At 44.9% G+C, this 8,460-nt stretch overlaps 1 long non-coding RNA gene across 1 annotated transcript in view; it reads left to right on the top strand.

Annotated features, from left to right (window-relative positions):
• Positions 1–8,460, top strand: part of LOC122552116 — a 766,770-nt gene that overhangs the window by 9,473 nt on the left and 748,837 nt on the right. The window lies entirely within an intron of this gene.

Genomic DNA, 8,460 nt, shown 5'->3' with positions numbered 1-8,460 from the left:
GCAGGCCTCCGACGAGAGGTTGGGAATGCTGCCTGGGATCTTTCTGTTCTGTGTGTTCCCTCCATCACTGTGCTAAGACTCACTACTCTGCAACTCTGTGCCTTTTGGCATGGCTTGTGCACCAGTGTCTTCAGTAGTTTTTGACTCCTATATTAGTTCCTGTCCCTGTAACTACCTCCCTTCCGGATAGTCCTCCACATATTTGGAATGTACTGCATTCCAGACTACCATCCTTATCGCTGTAAATTGCTTCAGTGTCTACAACATGCTTTATTTGGTACTGTAATCCTCTTTAACTGTATACAGAGTCATACAGCACAGAAACAGAACCTGTGGTACAACTCATCAATACTCTCCATATTTCCTATAATGAATGACTCTCATTTGCCTGCGTTCAGCACTTAGCTCTTCAAACTTTCTCCCCTCCATGTACCTGCCAAATGTCTTTTCCATGTTGTAATTGTTCTTGCTTCTCCCATGTTCCCCTGGAAGTCTGTGCACCATCCTCTGTGGATAATGTTGCCACTCAGCTCCCTCTTTAAATCTTTGCTGTCTCATGTCCCGTTTGTACTCTCGAGTTTTTGACTCCCTTACCCTTGGCAATTCACCATTCTTAGGCCCAATCCTTGTGGCACTCCACTGATCACTGGCCTCCAGTCGAAAAAACAATCTTCCACCACCACCCTCTGTCTTCTACCTTTGAGCCAGTTCTGTATCCAAATAGCTAGTTCTCCCTGTATTCCGTGAGTTCGAATCTTGCTAATCAGTCTCCCATGGGGAACCTTGTCGAACACCTTACTGAAGTCCATATAGATCACATCTACTGCTCAGCCCTCTTCAATCCTCTTTGATACTTCTTCAAAAAACTCAATCAAGTTTGTGAGACATGATCTCCCACGCACAAATCTCTATCTCTAATCAGTCCTTGCTTTTTTCAAATACATGTACATCCTGTCCCTCAGGATTCCCTCCAACAACTTGCCCACCACCGACGTCAGGCTCACTGCTCTATAATTCCCTCGCTTGTCCTTACCACTCTTCTTAAACAGTGGCACCATGTTAGCCGACTTCCAGTCTTCCGGCACCTCACCTGTGACTATCGATGATACAAATATCTCGACAAAAGGCCCAGTAATCACTTCTCTAGCTTCCCACAGAGTTCGAGGGTACACCTAATCAGGTCCTGGGAATTTATCCACCTTTATGCATTTCAAGACATCCAGCACTTGCTCCTCTGTAACATGGACATTTTGCAAGTTATCACCATCTATTTCCCTACATTCTATATCTTCCATATCATTTTCCCAAGCAAAAACTGATGCAAAATATTCGTTTAGTATCTCTGTCTTTTAAACGTTGTAATTGTAACCACGTCCACCCTCCCTCAGGAAGTTCATTCCACAATCAGAACACCCTCTGTGTAACAATTTGCCCCCATGTCTTTTTTTTGAACATCTCTCTCTTCTAACCTTAAAAATGTGGTCCCTCCTCTTGATACTCCCCATCCTACGGAAACGGCAACTACCATTAAATCGATATATAGCTCATTTTTTAAAAATAAACTCTTATAACATCACATCTCAAACTCCAGGCTACAGTGAAAAAAGACTCAGCCTATCCAGCCATTTCTCAGAACTCAAGCCTTCCATATCCAACAATAACCTGGTAAATCTCTGCTGAACACCCTGCAGCTTAATAATATCCTCCTTATAACTGGGCGACCAGAACTCGACAAAGTAGTGCAGAAGAGACCTCAAAAATGTCTGCACAATCTCAACATGACGACCCAAATCCTCCACTCAATGGACTGAGCAATAGTCAGGCATGCCAAGCACTGTCTTATCCATCCTGTGAAGCAAGCTTCAAGATTTATGTACCTGAACCCGGAGGTCCCTCTGCTCTAAAACACTAACCGAGGCCCGAACATTAATTGTATAACCCTTGTTTGTTTTACCAAGTGCACGACCTCGCATTTATTCAGGTTGAATACCATCTACAGTTTTTCAGCCTATTCACACATTTCATCAAGATCCCTTTGTAATCTCAAAAAACCTCCTTCACTGCCTACTATGCCACCCTCCAGCCTTTCCAGCACATCACACATGGCTGTCAATGGTGCAAATATCTTTGCTCGCGGCTCCACAATTACTTCCCTCGCGTCGCACAGTGTCCTGTGATACACTTAATCAGGTCCTGGGTCTTTCCATAACTTTGTGTTGTAAAATCTCCAGCATCACCTCTTCTATAACATGCACTCTTTTTAGAGATGGGCAGCATGGAAACAGACCCTTCGGTCCAACACATCTATGCTGACCAGAAGATCTAAATAAATCCATCCCATTTACCTCTAAACACTTATTATTCATATACCCACCCAGATACCTTTTGAATGTTGTCTAAGTATCAGTATCTGCTACTTTCTCTCTCAGCTCATTCCATACATACATCACCGTGTATGTCCCTTCAGTGCCGTATAAACCTTTCCCCTTCAACCTTAAACCTATGCCCTCTAGATTTAGACCCTTGGAAAAAGACCTTGACTGTTTACCCTATCCATAAGCCCTTCGTGAAGAAGGGCTTATGCCCGAAACGTCGATTCTCCTGTTCCCTGGATGCTGCCTGACCTGCTGCGCTTTTCCAGCAACACATTTCCTACCCTATCCTTACCCCTCATGTTTATATAAACCTCTGTCAGGTGACCACTCAGTCTCCGATGCTCCAGGGAAAATAACCCCAGCTTATTCAGCAACAATCCTAGCAACATCTTGTTAATCTTTTCTTAACACTTTCAACTTTCACAACATCCTTCCTATAGCGGGGATACTGGAATTGCAGAGAACTCCAAATGTGGTCTAACGTATTACTCTTGTTCCCTGAGTTCCCCAGTCTTTGTCCACAATAAGCTCTGGAGTAAAAAAAATGTGTTTAAGGTCTTAGCCATATCCTGAGGTTCCACACACCAACGGTCTCATTAATCTTTAAGGGACACTATTTTGTCTCGAGTTACTCTTTTACTCTTAATATATTTATACGATCACTTTTGGATTCTCCTTATCATTCTCTGCTGAGGCTATTTCATGTACCCTTTCTGCATTCCTGATTTCTACCCAAAGTGTATTCCTACAGCCCCTGTGATCCTCAGGGATTCCCTTGATCCAGCTGGCTATGCTTGACATGTGCTCCCTTTTCCTTGACCAGATCCTCAATAGACAGCCAATGTTTCCAATGCTGTCAGCATTGGCCTGCACACAAACAGGAACATGCTGGTGGTGATCGCTCAATTTATCTCAGTTTTAAAATATTCTCACTTGCCAGACTTCCCTTTCCCTGCAAATAGACTCCCCAATCACCTTTTGAGAGTTCCTGGCTAATATTATCAAGATTAGTCTGGCCCCATTTTATAACTTGAACATGCGGACCAGCCCTGTCTTTTTCCATCGCTATTTTCAAACTAATAGACTTGAGTCACTTTGGCAGAATGCTTTCCCACTCACACCTCAGTCCCTTTCCCTACCTTATTTCCCAAGGGGAGGTCAGGTTTTGCCCCTTTCTCTTTGCAGGCCATTTACATATTGATTGGGAGTTTTCTGGAACACAATTACCAAATTCCTCCCTTGCAAACAGTGAACACTGGCAGTCCCAGTCTCGGTTTGGAAAGTTTAAAAACCCCAACCATAACAGGCCTATTATTATGATTGATATTTGAGATCTCCTGATATGTTTGTTCCTCAGTCTGCCACGGATTATTTGGGGTCCAGTAGGACAATCGGTCAGAGTGATGACCCATTCTTATTTCTCAGTTCCACTAACATAGCGTCACTGGGTGATCCCACAGGAATATCCTCTCTAGGTACTGATGTAATGATCCATGCAATGAAAACCCACCACCACGCATCCTCTCTTGTCTCCCCTTCGATGCTTCCTGTAGCATCTCCACCTTGAAACAATGAACTGCCAGTCCTGCCCCTCCATCAGCTTTGTTTCTGTAATAACTATAATATCCCAATCCCATGTTCCAATCCATGCCCTGAGTTCATCTTCCTTAGCTGTCAGGCCCCTTGCATTGAAATAAATGCAGTTTAATCATCAATTCCCCCTCCCCCATTTCCTGCTATGTTCTTGCCAGCCTTGTCTGCTGAAATTGCTGTCTTTAACTTGTGCTCCAACCTCAATCTTCTTTCTGGCCTTATGACTGTTTAAGGTGCAACACCCTGCCAGATTAGAGTATATCCTCTCAAGCAGCTTTAACAATTCGCCCCATTAGGATGTGGGTCCCCTCCTGCTCCCAGTTCAGGTGCCTTCCCCACCATGTCAACCTCTGCTGACACCTTCAGACATCCAGGGACTTGCCCACCAAGGTCCCGGTGTTACTCAGTTCTCCAGGTGGACCTACCCTCCATGATGTATATCCTTCTCTTATGAGACTTCCCACAGTGCATTACCTCACAGTGAGCAGAAGTAAACTCCATCTGCCATTACTCAGATTGTGTACAACTCGGAGTATGACTAACTTCATCCAGTCTCCCCAACCGTCCCTACCTCTAATTGTCGAGAGAATGCACAACCCTCCCTATTGCGTTAACCTCCTCCAGTCCCTCTCATGGACACCATCTATGTAAACTTCTCCTGTTCCTGACTATATTTTCCTCCTGTTCCAATAAATCCTTGTGAACTTTGTGACCGAGTCCAATCTCTGCAGTGCTCTGTATAATCAGCCTTACTGTGCCTAGAACCTGGCTTCAATTCCAGCCTTGGCCGACTGTCTGTGTGGACTTTGCATATTCTCCCCCCGACTGTGTGGGTTTCTTCAGGGTGCTCTGGTTTCCTGCCATAGTCCAACATTTGCACGATACCTGATTGACCATCATAAATTGACTGTAGTATTCAGGCAAGTGTGGTTTAGGTGAGTTCACCATGAGGAATGCAGGGTTTATTGGACAGGGAGAGGGATGGCTCTGGTTAGGATGCTCTTTCGAGGGGTTGGTGTGGACTTGTTGGGTCGAATGTCCTGTTTCCACACTGTGGAGATTCTATTTACGTTATTGTCCAGTCCTGTCGCCCATCCCTGTCTCTAGAACCTTGCCTCATCCCCAATACTCTCCTTATATGTGTAATCTCCAACAGTTTCTAAAACATTCCTTGGCGATGTAAGCTTCTCCAGTCCTTACAAAGATCGATATGACTGTCACCTCTTCCTGCTTTTAGAACCCTCTCTATAACTATTGCCATTCGTTACAGCAGTACCAATCACTGTTCCATCCTGAAACCCCAAAAAACATTTATATCTCTGTAAACTCATCTGGACTGTCTATACTTCCTTTTGACAATCCCGTTCTGAGACTTCCTCTATATCAAAAAGTCATTAAGTGTAGGTAACCCTTACTATTGTAACCTCCCTTCAGCTTTACAGCACTGAGGGTCTGTAGAAGCTCTTTTCAAACCGACAGCCATCTCAGTGTCTGTAATCTCCTCCACTCCCCATAATACACTCTGTCTGATCTCCTCTGTCGTCCATTAAACACTGTTTAACACTGTCTGTATCAGTGTAACCTTCACCAAAAACACAACCTTCTCTATCTGTGTAAATCCCTACACCAGTCTCTATCCCTCTAAGCTCCGTCTAACAATACAACCCTCCATGTCTGTGTATTCACCTTCAGTCCCTACTCACCTCCCTATCTGTGTAACGTTCTCCATGCATTTTTGCTACAGTCCCTTGATCCAGCTGGCTATACCTGACATGTGGCCCCTTTTGCTTGACCAGACCCTCAATAGACAGCCAGTGTTTCCTAATGCTGTCAGCATTGGCCTGCACACAAGCAGGAAGATGCTGGTGGTGATCGCTCAATTTATCTCAGTTTTAAAATATTCTCACTTGCCAGACTTCCCTTTCCCTGCAAATAGTGGTATCTGTATTCCCAATCACCTTTTGAGAGTTCCTGGCTAATATTATCAAGATTAGTCTGGCCCCATTTTATAACTTGAACCTGTGGACCTGCCCTGTCCTTTTCCATCGCTATTTTCAAACTAATAGGCTTGGGTCACTTTGGCAAAATGCTTTCCCACTCACACCTCAGTCCCTTTCCCTACCGTGTTTCCCAAGGGGAGGTCAGGTTTTGCCCCTTTCTCTTTTCAGGCCATTTACATATTGATTGGGAGTTTTCTGGAACACAATTACCAAATTCCTCCCTTGCAAACACTGAACACTGGCAGTCCCAGTCTAGGTTTGGAAAGTTTAAAAACCCCAACCATAACAGGCCTATTATTATGGTTGATATTTGAGATCTCCTGATATGTTTGTTCCTCAGTCTGACACGGATTATTTGGGGTCCAGTCGGACAATCGGTCAGAATGATGACCCATTCTTATTTCTCAGTTCCACTAACATAGCGTCACTGGGTGATCCCACAGGAATATCCTCTCTAGGTACTGATGTAATGATTCATGCAATGAAAACCCCACCACCACGCATCCTCTCTTGCCTCCCCTTCGATCCTTCCTGTAGCACCTCCACCTTGAAACAATGAACTGCCAGTCCTGTCCCTCCCTCAGCTTTGTTTCTGTAATAACTATAATATCCCAGTCCCATGTTTCAATCCATGCCCTGAGTGAATCTTCCTTAGCTGTCAGGCCCCTTGCATTGAAATAAATGCAGTTTAATCATCAATTCCCCCTCCCCCATTTCCTGCTATGTTCTTGCCTGCCTTGTCTGCTGAAATTGCTGTCTTTAACTAGTGCTCCAACCTCAATCTTCTTTCTGGCCTTATGACTGTTTAAGGTGCAACACCCTGACAGATTAGATTATATCCTCTCAAGCAGCTTTAACAATTCGCCCCATTAGGATGTGGGTCCCCTCCTGCTCCCAGTTCAGGTGCCTTCCCCACCCTGTCAACTTCTGCTGACACCTTCAGACATCCAGGGACTTGCCCACCAAGGTCCCGGTGTTACTCAGTTCTCCAGGAGGACCTACCCTTCATGATGTATATCCTTCTCTTATGAGACTTCCCACAGTGCATTACCTCACAGTGAGCAGAAGTAAACTCCATCTGCCATTACTCAGAGTGTGTACAACTCGGAGTATGACTAACTTCATCCAGTCTCCCCAACCGTCCCTACCTCTAATTGTCGAGAGAATGCACAACCCTCCCTATTGCGTTAACCTCCTCCAGTCCCTCTCATGGACACCATCTTTGTAAACTGCTCCTGTTCCTGACTATATTTTCCTCCTGTTCCAATAAATCCTTGTGAACTTTGTGACCGAGTCCAATCTCTGCAGTGCTCTGTATAATCAGCCGTACTGTGCCTGGAACCTGGCTTCAATTCCAGCCTTGGCCGACTGTCTGTGTGGACTTTGCATGTTCTCCCCCCGACTGTGTGGGTTTCTTCAGGGTGCTCTGGTTTCCTGCCATAGTCCAACATTTGCACGATACCTGATTGACCATCATAAATTGACTGTAGTATTCAGGCAAGTGTGGTTTAGGTGAGTTCACCATGAGGAATGCAGGGTTTATTGGACAGGGAGAGGGATGGCTCTGGTTAGGATGCTCTTTCGAGGGGTTGGCGTGGACTTGTTAGGTCGAATGTCCTGTTTCCACACTGTGGAGATTCTATTTACGTTATTGTCCAGTCCTGTCGCCCATCCCTGTCTCTAGAACCTTGCCTCATCCCCAATACTCTCCTTATATGTGTAATCTCCAACAGTTTCTAAAACATTCCTTGGCGATGTAAGCTTCTCCAGTCCTTACAAAGATCGATATGACTGTCACCTCTTCCTGCTTTCCATCCTGAAACCCCCAAAAACATTTATATCTCTGTAAACTCATCTGGACTGTCTATACTTCCTTTTGACAATCCCGATCTGAGACTTCCTCTATATCAAAAAGTCATTAAGTGTAGGTAACCCTTATTATTGTAACCTCCCTTCAGCCTTACAGCACTAAGGGTCTGTAGAACCTCTTTTCAAACCGACAGCCATCTCAGTGTCTGTAATCTCCTCCACTCCCCATAATACATTCTGTCTGAGCTCCTCTGTAGTCCATTAAACACCCCCTAACACTATCTGTATCAGTGTAACTTTCACCATAAACACATCCTTCCCTATCTGTGTCAATCTCTACACCAGTCCCTATCTCTCTAAGCTCCGTCTAACAATACAACCCTCCATGTTTGTGTATTCACCTTCTGTCCCTACTCACCTCCTCATCTGTGTAACCTTCTCCATGCATTTTTGCTACAGTCTCTTCAACTGTCCCTGTCAGTGTAATCTCTTCCAGTCCCGAAAACTCCCCTCTCTTTAACTTTCTCAAGCCACACAACCCTCACTATCTGTGACCTACTCCTGTCGGAGAACCCTCCATCTGTGAACTGCTCCAACTCTTCAACTCTCCATAAGCTCCTGCAGCTCTTACAGCCCTCCCTATCTACCAAACCTCTTCCAGTCCCTAAAACGCCATCATTCTC

Source organism: Chiloscyllium plagiosum, chromosome 8, assembly GCF_004010195.1.
Source record: "Chiloscyllium plagiosum isolate BGI_BamShark_2017 chromosome 8, ASM401019v2, whole genome shotgun sequence".
In the NCBI taxonomy this organism is placed as follows: domain Eukaryota; kingdom Metazoa; phylum Chordata; class Chondrichthyes; order Orectolobiformes; family Hemiscylliidae; genus Chiloscyllium; species Chiloscyllium plagiosum.
This window is presented reverse-complemented; position numbering and strand designations above follow the sequence as displayed.